The 18,989-nt window shown below is 38.5% G+C and overlaps 1 protein-coding gene and 1 long non-coding RNA gene across 3 annotated transcripts in view; both read right to left on the bottom strand.

Moving 5' to 3' along the window:
- The window catches only part of LOC126765197 (protein diaphanous), a 284,726-nt gene that overhangs the window by 8,304 nt on the left and 257,433 nt on the right, over positions 1–18,989 (bottom strand). The window lies entirely within an intron of this gene.
- Positions 7,658–14,796, bottom strand: LOC126765462 (uncharacterized). 2 transcript variants are annotated; one of them, XR_007668426.1, is made up of 4 exons: positions 11,644–14,796; positions 11,162–11,479; positions 9,798–11,089; positions 7,658–9,430 (listed from the first exon to the last, which is right to left on the bottom strand). It is a non-coding gene; the product is annotated as an uncharacterized LOC126765462 (long non-coding RNA). The 2 variants fall into 2 exon arrangements; XR_007668425.1 differs by having other exon boundaries at positions 11,162–14,796.

Below are 18,989 nucleotides of genomic sequence, written 5' to 3'. Positions count from 1 at the left end.
TAGTCTTCTCTGATTATGTTGATCGTGCATGAACTCTTTGAGGCGTTCGGGAACCCAGCCGCATGCACATGGAGCTGCCTTCAAATCGCATTTACATGTTCCAATGTAAAAAATTGTTTCCAGAGATTTTACATACTCTGTAAATTATTGGTTGCTGTTTCTTCTCTTGATTTGCTCTTGATACTTGTCAAGCAATTTATTCAATTTATTACATACACTTTTTTTCAGCATTATTTCCATACAAAGTTTCTCCCAAATTCCAATCAACTTATCTTCTACTTGAATAGTGAATGATTTATGGGAAAACTTTTTTTGTTCTGTTTTAGCTCGTTCTTCTTCTTCTTTATTTGCCAATTCGTATTCGAATATTGGTGATCATATAACATTTAGTACTATGTACAATATTAATAAGCTTAATATTAATATAATAATGTATTTACATGTTAAATATATATTAGCACGTTCCCTTAAGTAAAAATAATATCTCAAGATATCCAGATGGGTAAATTAATATCAGTCAAATCAGTAGACCCACCAAAAACAGTAACATCATGCTTGGGTATATGACTCATTGGGTTTTCGATAGTTGTTGATGTAGTTGCTTCATCTTGCGGTGTAGAGGATGGTGGATTCATTGTAAACTTTTTGATTTGGAATGGTCACTTCAATTATTATTTTTTTTGAAATACCATAGTGGTTATTGCTTTAGTTCTCCTCACTTTCAGAGGTAATAAGAATGAAATGGTAATTTCAATTCTATTTCAAAATTTGCCCCTACCCAAAAGTTCGACCCAAATTGATGGACATCAGAATTCGTTTCAGAGGTATGGTTCCTTCGGCAAAGTTTCTTATATTTTCATAGAGCAATGGGTGATTTTTTTGCATCCCCACAAATCGACCCGGCCTAATATACATATATGTCGATAAAACTTGTTAGTGTCGGAACCTCGCCCAATTTCCACTAAATATAATAATATATATAAATAGTTTTAGAATTGCTATTTATACGACTCCGAGCGCCCTATACTACTAATGATCAAATAGAAAGATTACTGTGACTCTGATAGAAATAGCGCGTCGCGAAAAACCCCAGAGAGGTACTTTGATACAATTAAGTTAATTCTCCTTGTGGCAAGCAAATACTTCATTTGATTGCTTAGATTCCCTGCAAGTCACAGTATCGAAACTCCAATTCATTAAGGGATCGTCTCAGTGTGACCCTCCGAAAAATCACTGATTTTGCGATCTTTTTTTAATGTTAAAACTAACTAATCAATCCGGTTTTTAATAAATAAATACATTCATGACAAATACAAAATGATTTTTTTATGTTTACTTATTGGGTGTATAATATTTAAATAAATTGTTGAAATGACTCGTAGAAAAAAGGTTCTGTACGATGTCCGCGATCGCAGCCGCACTTTTGATCTAAAACAAAAAATTTCAAAAAGATTATTGATCTGTAGGAAAGTCGCTATCGCGCTATGGAATCTGGAGTATGTCGCGGCGCGCTATTTCTATGAGAGTACAGTTTTTTATTTGATCATTGCTAGTACCAGTCGCTCGCAAGCGCTCGGAGTGGTATCAATAGCAATTATATACTATACAGGGTATAATAATTTTGTTCACTTATTGGTTATACGTACCACTTAAAACTAACCGGGTGACTGTCTGTCCGTCCGTCCGTGCAAGCTGCAACTTGAGTAAAAATTGTGTTATGTAGGTGTGCGGGTTTCTTAATACAAAAAAAAAAAAAATACGATATCGTTGATGACCCAAAAACGCCAATTTGGTAAAATCCCATATCTCAGGAATTACTCCACCGATTTCGACTATAGTTAATACATGAGTAGGTTCGTATATGTGACAGTACAGAAACGAGCGAAATCGGACTACACCCATCTACTTCCCGTATAACACAGTTTTAAATTCCGTTTGATTCTTTCACTTTCCAGGTACCGAACATGTAAACCCTAGAATCTGGTCAATTTATGGGATATACAATTGAAATTCAGACATAATTATTTCCTGATAATAGTAACTCTGTGTACCAAAAATGTGTTGAATCGGGTCAATATTTCCCTGAGCCCCCTTATACCTAATATACAAATTTTAGAACTATCGGGTGTCTTTATATGTTGGGCAATATTTGAGCTATTTGTTTGTTCATAACAGTGTATCTTTAAGCCTAAAATAGATTAAATTTGGTGAAAATTTGAAACAACTTCTGCCTGATTTTATTCTACAAGGTCTGTCGCAAAAGAAACAGGACTGTTAAAACCAACAACAACAAAATAATATTTTTCAAAAGTTATATTTTTTTATTTAAAGAAGTTTCCTTGTGCTTCGATACAGCGTTTAGTCCGGTCAATTAGCATTTCAAATGGATAGCTGAAATTTCCTGAAACCAGTGTCCTTTCATGGGCAAATGAAGTTTTCCAAATAGGTAAGGGTGCCAGATCAGGTGAGTAGGGTGAGTGGTTAATGGTTAATATGGAGTTTTTTGCCAAAAAATCAGTGACAAGCGTCGACCGATGACGCATTATCGTGCAACAGGCGCCAGGACCCTGTCTCGCGGTATTGTGGTCGAGCACGACAAATGCGTGACAAAAGACGCTTCATAAAACCAAGGTAAAACACAGCATTAATCGTTTGGCCAGGTGGGACGATACCCTCGGAATCGTAAAACAAATCAGCATTGTCTTTATTTTTGACTTCTGAAGACGACCGACTTCTGATCGTCACAGAGGTCCTCACGACCTACTTGGAATCGCTTAAACCACTCACGCACATTACTACGGGATAAGCACTGATCACCATAAACTTTTTTCATCATTTGAAACGTTTCAGTAAACGTTTTCCCAAGTTTAAAACAAAATTTAATATTTGCTCTTTGCATTTTACGACCAATGACCAAAAGCTGCTGTCACTTTTTGATCGATAACATCGATTGTAGTTATCCAATTGTCTTAAAATTTTTACGAAATATCAACAAGAGATCCAACTTTTTATTTCATATACCCACCAATAGGTGGCGCCACCAGAAACAGTTCTGTTTCTTTTTCGACAGACCTTGTATATGATTGGTCATTGTATGTTCCTTAATTTAACTCAGGGAACAGTTTCTTAGTTCGTGGCGTGATAATAATTAATAGATAAAAGGGGTCGATACTTCTCCAACTCCCAGATACCATATATATATTATATATATTTATATATATGATAAGATTCCGATCGTCTGGTTGACGTTTCACATCGCTTTAATTCTTGCAAGTTGCAAGAGTATAAAATGTTCCGTTGCACCTGATCTTAGAGCTTCCTTACTTTTTCAGTGTGGTTTTAATTGTTCTTATATCATTGTCGTAAAATAAAATTTAAGCGTTTTTATGAAAAGTAAGAAGTTAATATAGTAAAATAATAAACAACTTCTTCTTCTTCTTTATTGGCGTAGACACTGCATACGCGATTATAGCCGAGTTAACAACAGCGCGCCAGTCGTTTCTTCTTTTCGCTACGTGGCGTCAATTGGATATTCCAAGCGAAGCCAGGTCCTTCTCCACTTGGTCCTTCCAACGGAGTGGAGGTCTTCCTCTTCCTCTTCCTCTGTTTCCCCGGCGGGTACTGCGTCGAATACTTTCAGAGCTGGAGTGTTTTCGTCCATTCGAACAACATGACCTAGCCAGCGTAGCCGCTGTCTTTTAATTCGCTGAACTATGTCAATGTCATCGCATATCTCATACCGTTCATCGTTCCATTGAATGCAATATTCGCCGTGGCCAACGCGCAAAGGACCATAAATCTTTCGCAGAACTTTTCTCTCGAAAACTCGCAACGTCGACTTATCAGTTGTTGTCATCGTCCAAGCCTCTGCACCATATAGCAGGACGGGAATTATGAGTGGCTTTTAAAGTTCTGTTTTTGTTCGTCGAGAGAGGACTTTGCTTTTCAATTGCCTACTCACTCCGAAGTAGCACCTGTTGGCAAAACTTATCCTGCGTTGGATTTCTAAGCTGTCATTGTTAATGGTGTTTACGCTGGTTCCAAGATAGACGAAATTATCTACGACTTCAAAGTTATGACTGTCAACAGTGACGTGAGAGCCAAGTCGCGAGTCCAGTCTGGAGAAAGCAGAACTAACTAAAGGCAGCTCCTTTCCATGCTGTCGAAAACAGCTTTGAAATCGACGAAGAGGTGGTGTGTGTCGATTCTCCTTTCACGGGTCTTTTCCAAGATTTGGCGCATGGTGAATATCTGGTCGGTTGTTGATTTTCCAGGTCTGAAGCCACACTGATAAGGTCCAATCAGTTTGTTGACGGTGGGCTTTAATCTTTCACACAATACGCTCGATAGAACCTTATATGCGATGATGAGGAGGCTAATCCCACGGTAGTTGGCGCAGATTGTGGGGTCTCCTTTTTTATGGATTGGGCATAGCACACTTAAATTCCAATCGTCGGGCTTTCGTCCGACCATATTTTACAAAGAAGCTGATGCATGTACCTTATCAGCTCTTCGCCGCCGTGTTTGAATAGCTCGGCCGGCAATCCGTCGGCCCCTGCCGCTTTGTTGTTCTTCAGGCGGGCAATTGCTATTCGAACTTCTTCATGGTCGGGTAATGGAACGTCTGCTCCATCGTCATCGATTGGGGAATCGGGTTCTCCATCCTAGTGTTGCGCGTTCACTGCCATTCAGCAGGCTGGAGAAGTGTTCCCTCCATAATTTAAGTATGCTCTGGGCATCGGTCACTAGATCACCTTTAGGGGTTCTACAAGAGTATGCTCCGATCTTGAAACCTTCTGTAAGCCGCCGCATTTTTTCGTAGAATTTTCGAGCATTACCCCTGTCGGCCAGCTTATCAAGCTGTTCATACTCACGCATTTCAGCCTCTTTCTTCTTCTGTCTACAAATGCGTCTCGCTTCCCCCTTCAACTCTCGGTGTCTATCCCATCCCACACGTGTAGTGGTCGAACGTAACGTTGCGAGGTAGGCAGCCTGTTTTCTCTCCGCTACGACACGGCACTCCTCGTCGTACCAGCTGTTCTTTTGCACTTACCGAAAACCAATGATTTTCGACGTCGAGCCTTCCTTGTGTTTGTTGACGTGCGGTTTTTGCTGCAGAGAGGCGGGTGCGAATCTTAGCTGCAACAAGATAGTGGCCCGAGTCGATGGTAGGACCTCGGAGCGTACGCACGTCTAGGATACTGGAGACGTGTCTTCCGTCTATCTCAACATGATCGATCTGGTTGGTGGCTTTTCGATCCGGAGACAGCTAGGTAGCTTGATGTATTTTTTTGTTCTGGAATCTAGTACTACAGATAACCATATTTCAGGCCCCGGTGAAGTCGATCAGCCTCAACCCGTTTGGAGATGTTGCGTCGTGGAGGCTGAATTTACCGACCGTATTGGCAAAGATACCTTCTTTGCCCACCCTGGCGTTAAAGTCGCCAAGCACGATTTTGACATTGTGGGGGGGGCAGCTCTCATAAGCGCGCTCCAAGCGCTCATAGAAGGCATCTTTGGTCTCATCGTCCTTCTCTTCCGTCGGGTCGTGGGCGCAAATCAGCGATATGTTGAAGAACATCGCTTTGATGCGGATTGTGGCTAGACGTTCATTCACCGGAGTGAATGATAGTACTCGGCGACGGAGTCTCTCTCCCACCACGCATCCCACACCAAACTTGCGCTCCTTTATATGGCCAGAGAACTTTCCTCACTTGCGTGAACTTCTACACATGTCTCCATCCTCCAAGTAATAAACATATTTTTCCTTAAATTAAGGGATTTATACAGTATGTTTGTGTCAAGGATTTCTCACTATTTGCCAACAGCACTTTTCGATTCGGTGTTGTAATTGACCGCATTATTTAGGCTTCCCGCGAAAACGTACTACAGAAAACCATTGATATGCAACACATAACAATGCCACCAAACCCCATTAATGAGTGCAGGGCTTTTAAAGATTTTAGGGCTATGAAGTTAATTATATTTCTACTTATCAGATTTTATTCCATATCGTGCCACCGTATTTTACATTAATTTATTAAAGGAACCTAAATCTTTCAACAAAATGTTGAGATTGTCATATATGCGATATTTGCTGAATTCGATGTTTGATTAACAAAATTTTTCAACGTACAAAATTGAAAATCGTTCATTCTAATAATGTAGAAAAATACCATACTACCAACGAATACCAGATATGTGTCACCAAATCCTAGCCCTTACTATGTGAGCAATGTATTATTTTCCTCGTAAAAATAATGCCCGGTTTCACAGCCCATACTTAAGTTGTTCCCAAATAAAATTTTAGCTAAGCATTGTTGCAGACTGAGTAGTCGTTTGCACTGTCAAACGCAAGGCTTAATTTCTTGAAAATTTTCTTATGATATATGGCAACGTTATGGGCAACATATGTTTTACAAATATCATCCGTAAAATACTTAATACCATGTTCAGACCGAAAATTTAAAAGATTAGATTACATTTAAGCATTTCATAACCCAACAGTGCTCTTACTGCCGTTGAAAAGATTAAAAACAGCTGTTTTTGCCATTCAAGAATTTACATCGCTCAATATTTATCGAAAGAAAACATTGTCATGTAGTATTTTGTAATAAAAGCCGTATTCTTTTAAATATTTTCCATATAATGGAAATAATGGACGCTTTTTTTATTTGGGAAGTCGATTTTCAGCAGAAATTACATTCATTGCTCTAATAAAAATTTGTTTGTTTACATTTTTTCCTTTTTATAAGGTCTAAATCAGATGTGATAATGTAATAGATTTCCAATGCTGCCAAGTAGATGGCGCAAAATCAGAGTCGCACAGAGAGATTTAGCATGGATCAGTTTCAAATCACTCCGATGAAGTGATTTTGAACTGTCATTTTTGTATGGCGAAATATTGATAAATTTATAAGGTTAGTGGGATAAACCACTCAACAGCCGAAATCGTGTGATTAAGTGTCGGTCTGAACATGGTATTAGATACTTCAAATAAATCTCCAACTGTCCTCAGCATATATCACGTAGCATAAAAGCGCAATTAAAGCAAAAACATTTGTGCTGGTGATAGTGAATGATTCCTAATAGAAATGTATAAATAATTGAGTAGTATAAGGCAAATTAGAAGTACAACTTGGTTTTGTGCTCAATTTGTAGTCGAATACAATCGAGCACATTCCAGGCTGTTTCTTCGCTAACCCGAAATCTGTAGCGGAAATCTTTATCGTCATATTCATTCTGGGTCACCGTCAAAATCATAATCTCAATCCGATTCTATATTTTTTTCACAAAAAATAATTTCTAGTTATTCTTCTTTTCACAAATAACTAAAAATTCAAAACAATTTAAAACAAAAATCAGCTGTTACTTAAGCACTGCTTAAGTCTCCCATTTTCAGTACTTAAGCACAACTTAAGTATGGACTGTGAAACCGGGCATAAGTAGTATAAATAAGTAAGTATATACTATACTTATGAATATGTATATATAATAATACATATTCACAGCTTAAAAAAAGGAAACGAAGTTACAAAAAAGCTTTTCAAAATGACTTGATAAATAAATATGAGAAGGAAAATAAGATATTTTTCGCCAATCTTTTTTTATTGCATGTATTGCCTTATTTTATTGCGGGTTTTTAGGGAGACTTTAACCAAATTAATAATATTATTTATTTTCTCCATTACACAAAATTACATGTATTGTTTACAATTTTTAGATACATCTATTCCCCATAACAAACATTAAGTTTTGTATATATGGTATTATAGCTTAAAGCATAACATATTCAAAAGTAACTTCCTGCTATTTAAAGGAAGATTATGTCGACAAAAAGTATGTGGAGTTTATAGAATTTGACAGCCTGAAAAATTAATATCAAATGATTTGGGAGCCTTTGCGAGATGTGGATGTTGTGCCAAAATAACTGTAGAATTCAAACGTCTTGTAACATATCTCCACTCAATGTGACAAGTCAAGAGATCGATTCCTTCCGCAAGAAATGACAACTATTTTACTTACATTTACATAACATTTGAATAAAAATAAAAATCGTCTTGTAGCATATCCCCAATCAATGTAACAAGTCAAGAGATCGATTCCTTCCGCAAGAAATGATAACTATTTTGCTTACATTTACATAACATCTGAATAAAAATAAAAATCGCAGCAATTTGTCAACAGACACAATTATAGCAATTTTTCACAGTAAAGCTGTGTAAAAATGAATTTTACAATTTTGATGTGGACCGTGCTAAGTTCTACAAAGACGTCTAAATATAATTGGAATGTTGACCTCCTTATTTTTTAAAGAATGTAATAAACCTAAATTGGATGATGTTTTCCAACTTTCTTACTTTCGATCATAATAAGTTATATACATGTGAATATGAATTTTTGTCGTTTTTAAGATATTTCATATTCTGGATACACCCCGTCAAGAAAGTATCGGGAATTCTTCTTTTTTCCCTCTCATCTCCTTCTTATATGGTCGACCTCAATAGTGTTTGTCGAATTTTAATATTTAAATCAACGTATTTGTGTTAAATTTTGGCCAAACACTCAACAAATAGCACTACGTATATAGGGTAGAAGGGGAGCATTCGCCTCTTTTTTTTTTTGAGGCTCTCATAAAAAAAACTGTTAATGGTCTTTCAAAACTTTTTTTTGTGTAAGAGCTTACATTTGTTGGTTTTAAATTTTAACCGTTTTATTCTGATTACCTCGCATATTTATATACAAATTTTACGGATTTCCCAAGATGCCCAAAAGGGTGAAACTGCCCCATCCATGGGGTAAATTCGCCAGTTGGATGGGGCGCAATCGTCAAAAGGAAAATGCAACTTTAAGTTTGTGGCACAACTATTTTCTTTTTATTTATTAAACAATGTGTTGAGATGAACTATAACTAAAGGGCATCACTGATCAGTGAATACAACACTCTCCACATCAACATGTTAATTAGGGCATCATTGATCATCACCAAACTGTTTTTGTTCCATTTTTCATCTTATACCAACGAGAAGGTGACGCTCTGCCGTTTTTTTTGATTCTTCTTTCTTCTAGAAGTCACGTTCGCCGCTGCACGCATCGTCTATTCGCAATCGTCTATTTGAAATCGTCTATTTAAAAAACCGTCCATTTTAACATTCTAGAAAGTTCGCATCGACACATCAATTATATACACCGTTTACGTTTCTCCGACCTCCATCCCGTGCGTCCACCAGCGGTCCAGCAGGCAACTTGCCCGCAACGTCTATTTGAACATTTTTCCTGAACGTTGCATCCTTTGCATCATCCGGTCATTATATATCGAGATTATTCGTTTTTTATTCGGCTTTCATCATTCAGTTTATATATTTAACTTTGGCTTAATAACATTTAACTTTTAATATCTCTATATGCGATAGTAATTGGTGTAGTGTGCCTATTTGCATCAAAGAAGCGTAAAGTGTAAAAATATTTATTTATAAGAAAACATTGTACAATTTGCAATTGAAGTGATAAGTAATAAAGCTTATATAGCTCAACAAGAGCGCAAAAAGAAATTTTGAATTTTAAAAGTTGGAAGTGATATTTGAAAGTTTGGTGAAGACGGTGAAGAAACGAGATTTGAAATAATAAGTAATTCGTAAAGAAATAAATACAATGTTTAACAAAAAATTAACTTAAATTTTATTAATTCATGTAAAAGTGACAAAAAAAGTGTAATACATATGTTAATATTTATATTGTTTACCGGTAAGAACTAATTCATAAAAAATAAATGCGATATAGTGACGAGTTTTACATACATTGTACTGCGACATATCTACATCAAATATGTATGTTGCAGCTGATCGGGACGTTCCTGCGGAATGGCTTGGGTCCGGCAACTTCAGGGCAATGTCATCTTTTGGAATATAGGATATGTCGTTAACACATGGTTCATAAAATGTCCATGAACCTGGCTTTTTTCTTAAAAAATCAAAAGTTACCGAGTTCGGACATTCAGACAATATCTTGCCAACATAGAACTTATCTACCTGCCCACCAAATCGAACAAGTACGAATTTGATCTCACCAAGGCTCTCTGGTTCTACACACGAACCAACAGATCTGTCGGATTCAGCGAAGCTTAAGGCATCTGCTAAGTCAGATAATGAGTCGACGTAGGTTTTACGTTTTTTATTAATTATTTTCGGAACTCCTTTTCATACCAATGGTTTCTTTGCTTGTTTTTTCTTTTGCTGCTGTGGTCGTTCCTTTTCTTCTTTTAATGGAGTAGATGTCAAGATTGTGGATTTTCCCTATCTTTTGTCAGATTTAGATTGTTGAATTCTAGGGAGTGGACGGACTTGCTCCGGAGTTTTAGGAAGAGGTGGGGGTGTGACTGGAGGCTCAAACAGGACATCAGGTTCATTTGAAATCGCATCTTGTTGAAGTATAGGTTCATTATCATTGTCAGCGGTTGGATGTTCTTCATTTGGTTCGTTTATGAAGTCTGTTTCAGGAAATATTTGTTTGTTAAATGGGCTTATACCTGTCATTTCAAATCCTTTGCAAATGTTTTCAGCAGCAAATGCCTTCCGAAATGGGATATTAGATAGCGATAATACCTATATTGTAAATTGTAATTATTCTACCAGGGTTGAATACAAGGAAATAATTGAACGAAGTCGCTAAGTACTTTTTAAACGGACCAAACAACCAATGGTTGGAGCTTGTGTGACGTATGTGGCGGAAAAGTAATCATATGAATACCATTTTCTCTGCAAAATATGATTGCTGTTAGACTGCAGTGGGAGACGTGATTGTCTAGGAAAAGGCTTATTGGTTTCTCCTTGGAACACCGAGTGTTATTTTTGATGTGCTTTAGGACTTCTATAAAGCCTTGAGCTGTCATCTATCCGCTCTTATCTGTTATCCCCAGACAACCGTTGGGACTCCCATTCACGAAATGTTCTTTATACTTTATACGAGGGAACACATAGACAGGTGGTAGAGCGTTACCAGAAGCATTTACAATGCCTACCATTGTCACAAGCGATCCTCTTTCTACAGACGCCACTTGAGAAACTGTTCGTCTTCCTTTTGAAGAAATAACCTATGAAATACAAAATAGGTACATATTATTATATGTAATGTAGGTATTTCGGTTAGAATGCTATTAAATTACCTTGGGTGATTGCAACACAGTAGTAATACCCGTTTCGTCTAAATTATAAATATCACACGGAGACAATGAATTATTTTTGAGCAAATGCTGCATATTATCGAAAAACTCCATTACTGCGCTTTTCTTAAATACAGTCAGTCGATAAAGACTTGTATTTTGAGGTTTTCGCAAACTCAAGTCTTGATTACTTTTCATAAATGCTTGAATCCAGTCAATTCCAGCTTTTTCATTATCCACCCATGATAAAGGCATGGCAATATCATTTATTGTGGCATATTCAAATACAAACTTCCGTGCCATTGTACAGGTGAAGCCGTGCTGTAGGTTAGAGCATGCTTTAAAATACTCGCATATCTCTTTTTCTTGATGTTTTGTGAAAACTTGATTTGAGGTATATTTCGATGAATACATATATTCACCTTCAGATGACTGGCCGGAGTCATCTAATGCCTCCAAAAAAAGTTATTACAAAAAATACTTACAACCAAATATTTTCGCGGTAGTCCGTAAAACATAAAACCTCGTCCGTCCTCGAGCACATGTACATATAATGAAACTACCAAAGAGTGAGAGGTGGAAGATCATCGATAAATGCACAAAATATCGTTTTTCGATTATCAATAGCTTATTTAATTTTAAAGATAATTGGTGGTGGCATATGTGCCCCACTGGCGAATGCTTCCCCTTCTACCCTACTTTTAGCTATTCTTGTAATTCAAAGAGCGGCTCCAGGGAAACCGAGTTGAGTTAGTTGAAGACATCAGAACAAATTCGACGCGAGAGCTGAGGTCGACTGTCATAAACAGATGAGGTAAACACACTGGTTGACAGATCGCGCTAATTTTTGGCATCATAATTAAGGACAGTTGTACAAACCTAGAAAAAAAGTGACTTGTCTTCTATATAAGCGGGAGAGTTAAATGAAGAAATCCCGATACTTTCTGGACAGGGTGTATCATAGGGTGGGTCGATTCCGGACTTTTTTCGATTCGGGATTTCTAATAGTGCGGAAAAGTTGCCTTAGTACTTCCTGATTCCAATGCAACTTTTTGTTTTGAGATCGGATTGCATCTTAAACCCCAACTCCGGCCTTGAAATTTCGGAAATTCGCCTAAAATCGTGAAATTGTCTACCTAGCGCCTGAAATACGCATCTCATGGCAAAATGTATAAAACAAAAATTATTTGTCACGTCATTTTCTACCGAAATGGTACTCATGGCCGTAGGACAAACCGTTCCCGAGATACGAGCAAAAATGCGGCGCGCCACAGCGCAAGGTGAAAAAAAGGTGGCTTGCGGCCACACTTCTTGACGTTGATTTCGCTGAGTGCTATCACTCACATTCATTCACCTAAGCCAAAGGACACGTTCGGATAGGTCTCCACACAAATATTTTTTCATCGAGTTCCTTCACTCTTTTCGGTGATTTCGCCGAGTTCTATCACTTACATTCATTTCCCTGCGCCATACGACACGTTCGGACTGGTCTCCACATAAATATTTTTTCATCGAGTTCCTTCACTCTTGTTGTTGATTTCACCGAGTGATATCACTTATATTCTCTCAACAGAACACAGAACTCAAAATGTCTGTATCTAAATTTAAATTTAGACAGACATGTCCTGTGTTTGGCATATATCCGTACAATCTCTCTGAGTGCCAGTTACCTACTTACCAGGATGTTCTTTTGTGTTATCAGTTTGAAAGATTTCGTATAGAGGTTACAGAAATAGTTGCAAAAAGGTTGAAAATACTTTCAAAAGGTCATCTATTCCGATAGTTTCACACACCAGAGTTGTACAAATGCTCACCACATACCATAAGAAATTTCTGACTCTTAAACAAATGTTTTTAAGAAACCCAATAGGTTTGAGCTCTAAAAGAGACAACTTTGTCTCTTCTGCCGGAAAATTATTTGACATCGCTGCTTGTAAATGCATTTATTTTTCTTCTTGCACTTGTCCAAAGAAAAGGAAAGTTCCTATCAATGATCAACCATTGCTCTTGGACCAGAGAACCAGAAGAATTGGTCGCATTGGAAGTGTTGATCTACCTGAAACAAAAAAGATTACAAAGAAAAATGAACGTAAAGAAAAGCTTTCAAAACGTCATTCAACATCAACACTTACCAGAAACGTATCAGCTAGAACACGTGACCATTCAGATCAGCCAGACTCTCATACAGACGACAACAATGTAGGTGCGTCGCACATGGATTCTTCCAAAAGCGATGCTGATGATGAATTTTCCCTTCCATCCTCTAAAACCAAATAAAACACACTAGTATTAGAACACACTGCCTTAGCTGCCCAAGGATTTGGAGTAAGTTATAGAGCAGCGGCCTTGATTGTTTCATCTGCTTTTCTGGATGCTGAAAAAGCAGGTTTGATAACAGAGGATCAGGCTAGCTTTGTCACTGACAAATGCAAGATTAGTCGGGCAAAAAAAAGTGTTAGAGTTAAGCTCCAAAACACCGAAAGTATTGACTCTGTATATGGGCTGTATTTTGACGGCCGCAAAGACAATACACTTACACAAGTCAGCGAAGGTGAAAAGTACTAGCGCGACACTGTCAAAGAGGAACATATTTCTCTTATAGCGGAACCTGGTTGTCATTACTTTGGCCACGTCACCTCTCCTTCCGGGTCAGCTGAGGATGAGACGCAAGCAATATGGCAACATTTACAAGACAATTCAGTTGATGTGGAACATCTAGAAGTTGTCGGTGCTGATGGCACCAACACGAACACAGGTTGGAAAGGTGGAATCATTCGGAAACTAGAAGAAAGAATAGGTAGGCCAATACAGTGGGTTGTTTGTCTTCTACATTTCAACGAACTTCCATTTCGTGCTCCTTTCGTACACATGGTGTTTCAAAGAGTCCAAATACATTCTCTGACGACATAGGTAAACTGCTCCCTGATTGTGAGAAGTTGCCTGTTGTCAAATATGAAAGTTTTCCATCCTGCCAATTACCTTCTGAGGTTATTAATCCGACCCAACTTAGCACAGACCAAGCTTATCTCTATAAAATATCAGAAGCTGTTATTTCCGGTCAATGTTCCTCAGATTTAGCGTCGATGCATCCAGGTAACATGTGCAAATCTCGCTGGCTCACCTGTGCAAAGAGAATTCTGAGATTATACATTTCTACTGACAAACCAACAAAGGAAATAAAGATTTTTTCAAAGCTAATAATTATTACGATATGATTAACTGGAAGACTATTACCTTGACTGTTCCACCAGTTCTTTGTTCAGTTTCTAACGAAGAACTCATAAAAGGGCTATCGGGAGACACTGCAGAGGTATGGGAAGTTAGTGAATTCCCCTCTCACACCGTGGCAGTCGAGAGAGCCGTCAAACTGGTGACAGAGACATCTTCTAAAGTTATTGTCCCCCAATCTCGTGATCGTTTTATACGCTCTACACTGAAATCTAGGCAATAAGTGCCAAAGTTTAGTACAAAATCTGATTTTATCAATAAATTTGACACAGATTCAGACTAAAACAAGCCTGACATATGGTTGGTTGGTTGGGTTGGGCTTGGGAGGAACCCGAAGAGCAACCACCTCCACGCGGTGGGTTTTGGGTGACCAGTACAGGTTAGCTGAGAGCTGCAACAATTTTCACCTTGCGCTGTGGCGCGCCGCCTTTTCGCTCGTATCTCGGGAACGGTTCGTCCTACGGCCATGATCACCATTTTGGTAGCAAATGACGTGACAAATAATTTTTGTTTTATACATTTTGCCATGAGATGCGTATTTCAGGCGCTAGGTAGACAGTTTCACGATTTTAGGCGAATTTCCGAAATTTCAAATCCGGAGTTGGGGTTTAAGATGCAATCCGATCTCAAAACAAAAAGTTGCATTGGAATCAGAAAGTACTAAGGCAACTTTTCCGCACTATTAGAAATCCCGAATCGAAAAAAGTCCGTAATCGACCCGCCCTAGTGTATAACGCCATTCGATATTGAAGGTAAGCGTTGTCGGATTTTTTTAACGGAAGATATGGCAACATTGATCAGGAGGCATCCTGTTATCTTACGAGTGTAGTGTTATGACATGATTGAACGTTCCTCGGCTGCGCTTAACTACGGGGATGTTCGGACAAGCAAATAACTGCAGCAATATTGCGACACTGTTATTTTTCTTAAGATGCTCAGCTGTTACTTATATTGCAACAGTTTTGCGTCGAATGTGATGCCTTGCTATACTGCCGCAGTGACTGAGATATCGATGTTGCGAAGTTAATGACCGGGCGCCAGATTGGCTTTCATGTTGCCAACAACGTTCCTTTGTCTTTCTCCTAGTGCTGCCGGCTAGCGATTTTGTTAGGTGTGTAACGCTTAAAATCTCAGGGTTGTTGATAATCAGAATTTTGGAGCAACTTTGATGCGCGATTTCTCGGTTTTCATTTTTACGATTTTTTAATTGGCGTGCTGGATAGAAGAAAAACTAAACGTTATCTGGAATTGGGGCAAAGTTTATTATCTTAAAACTTCTCCTTTTTCTTTACTGGCGTAGGAACCGCCTACGCGGTTGTAGCCGAGTTAACAACAGTGCGCCAGTCGCTTCTCCGTTTTGTTAAGTGGCTTTCTTTTGAGACTCCAAACGAAGCCAGGTCTTTCTTCACCTGGTCTTTGCAATGGAGAGGAGGTCTTCCTCTTCCTCTGTTTCCCCCGGTGGGTACCTCCTTGAATACTTTCAAAGGTGGAGTGTTTCCGCTGTTTTTTAGTTCGCTGAACTACATATGTCAAATCCGTCCTATATCTCATACAGTTCATTGTTCTATCGAATGTGGTATTCGCCGTGGCCAATGCGCAAAGGACCAAAAATCTTCAGCACAACTTTTCTCTCGAAAATTTGTAACGTCGACTCATCAAATGTTGTCATCGTCCATTAGAGGACCCTACTTCTCAATTGCCTACTTAGTCTAAAGTAACACCTGTTGGCAAGAGATTGATATTGTTGTTGATGTTAACACTGGTTCCAAGAGAGACGAAATTATCTACGACTCTGATGTTAATACTGTCAACAGTGACGTGGGAGTCTAGTCGCGAGTGCGATGACTATTTGTTTAATGACAGGAAAATAATCTCCTACCTTGTCCTCGTTCACTGCCAGACTCATTTGCTTTGCTTTCTTGTCCAACCTGGAGAAAGCAGAACTAGCGAGGCGAGTGGTGAGGCCAATGATATGGCCAGTAGCTTTACACTCTTATAAAAGATTATTTTCTGCTAGATTGAAGAAGTCGGACGAAAAGTCGGTTTTTCTGAAACCTCGTTTGGTATCGAACTGCTCGGAGAGGTTCTTCTCGATCTTGACGGAGTTTTTGGTACTGTAAGTTTACACGGTCGTAAAAATTTTGCGGGGATTCCAAATTCAGACATAGCGGCATAAATGCAGCTCCTTTTCGAGCTTTAAAATCGACAAAATGGTGGTGTATGGTTATTAGGGTGCTTCAAAATCTTAAAAAAGAACCGTGAAATGAGAAGGGACACTAGGGTGCTTCAAAAAAATTTTTGAATTATTTTTTTAACTCTCACCCCCTCAAATGTTAGTGATTGACAAACAAAAAATCTTCTCTCAAGCCAGGCGCTGTAGCTTAACTCTAAGGGGTCGCTATTTTTTTAGGTTCCCATATTTCATTCAAACTAAAATTTCACCATTATATGCGTTGTTGAGGAAACTTGTCCCACGATAGTTGGCGCAGATTGTGGGATTTATGGATTGGGCAGACCACACTTAAACTCCAGTCATTGGGCATTCTTTCGTCCGACCATATTCTACAAAGAAACTAATGCCTGCTCTTTATCAGTTCTTTGCGCGGTGTTTAAATTGCTCCGCCGGCAATACATTGGCCCCCGGCACTTTGTTGTTTTTCAGGCGGGTTTTTTGCTATTCGAACTTCTTCATGGTCGGGAAATGGAACGTCTGTTTCATCGTCACCGATTGTGGAATCGGGTTCGCTTTTTCCTGACTTTATAATTTCACTGCCATTCAGCTGGTTGGATAAGTGTTTCCTTCCTAATTTTACTATGCTCTGAGAATTAGTCACTAGATCACCTCTGCGGGTCATACAAGAGTATGCCACGGTCTTGAAACCTCCTGTTAGTCGCCCCATCTTTTCGTAAAATTTTCGAACATTACCCCTGTCGGCCATCTTGTCAAGCTCTTCATACTCACGCATTTCGGCCTCTCTTTTTTTTTTTTGCCTGCAACTGCATCTCGCTTCTCTCTTCAAATCTCGACGCGCACGTGTTATGATCGATTGTAAAGTTGCTTGGTAGGCCAAGGGGCACGAGGACAATTGGAGTAGAAAACCTTCTCTGTAGTTGTTGACGGGCGTGCTTGGATATAGAGAGGCGGCCGCGTATTTTCACTACAACAAAATAGTCGATGTTAGGTTCTCAGAGCTTACGCACATCAAAGATACTAGAAACATGTCATCCATCTATCACAACATGATCGATCTGGCTTTGAACTCTTCTATTCGGAGAAGTCAAATAGCTGATAAATGTTCACGTGCTGAAATCTGGTACTACAGATAATCATATTTCGGGCCTCGGCGAACTCTAGCAGCCAAGTTTTACCATGGAGGCTAAATTTTGCAACTCTTGTGACAAAGACTCCACTTTCATTCGGATTCCAGAAACTGTGTGTGTATTTAAGGTTTTATCAATGTTTGTTGCGAATATATTATTTAGTGAGTTAAGTATTAGACACCGCTTACGCGGTAATAGCCGAGTTTACCACAGTGCTCCAATCGTTTTATCTTTTCGCTGCTTGGCCCGATTGGAGATTCCAATCGAAGCCAACGACTTCTCCACCTGGTCTTGGAGGCTGACATTGACGATATTATCTACGACTTCGAAGATGTGACTGTCAATAGTAACTTAGGAGCTAAGTCGCAGGTGCGACGTTTGATTGTTTGATGACAGGAGATATTTCGTCTTGCCCTTGTTCACTACCAGATCCATTTGCTTCGCTTCCTTATCCAGTCTGGAGAAAGCAGGTGTGGATATTGAGACCAATGATATCAATGTCATAAACGTACTCTAGCAGATATACAGTATTATAGAAGATGGTACCTGCTAGATTAAGTTCTGCAGCTCGAATTATTTTCCTCAGGAAAAGAGTTGAGGTTGAAGAAGTCCCACGAAAAGTAGTCGCCTTGTCTGAAGGTATAGAACTGTATTTGGGTATAGTGAATCGCGATAGAAAGAAACATCTGTTGGCTGAAATTCCGGGGTAAATTTTAGAATGGCATCCCTATATTTATAGTTGCCGCTGACTTATGGTTTTTGAGATATTTGCATTTAAATTTCAAAAATTCAACTATTTAAAATGCGTGTTTCTCCCATTTATATTGAATTTTATAGTTATATTTTTAACTTTTATATCCACTAACACTTCAGTAATTCGTTTCTAACCATTTATTTTATATGAAATAGCCTTTTAATACAAAAATTACCTTTATTCAACATTTAACTTTTGTTCAATTATTTTTGTTCACATAATAACAAAAGAGTTGCATTCTAACTAAAAATCAGTGCTACCTTACGTTCATATTTTACAGAAGAACCAAAAGGAATAAAGAAAACAAATAACCCTGGTCGGACCAAGACCTGGGCGTGCTCAGTTCTTTTGCGTTGAACTCCGTTTTGCGTTGACGGCCTTCGGCGGCGCTTCAAAAAAAATAACCCTGGCCGATCCAACACCGTGATTTATCAAGATAATGAGAATTCTGAAAGATTTTACATTACTCCTCACAGGATAATGAATTTAGTTATGACGTCATACTCTTTCCTTTTTCTTACTTTTATT

The sequence above is a fragment of the Bactrocera neohumeralis genome, unplaced genomic scaffold (genome assembly GCF_024586455.1).
Source record: "Bactrocera neohumeralis isolate Rockhampton unplaced genomic scaffold, APGP_CSIRO_Bneo_wtdbg2-racon-allhic-juicebox.fasta_v2 cluster10, whole genome shotgun sequence".
Lineage (NCBI taxonomy): Eukaryota > Metazoa > Arthropoda > Insecta > Diptera > Tephritidae > Bactrocera > Bactrocera neohumeralis.
This window is presented reverse-complemented; position numbering and strand designations above follow the sequence as displayed.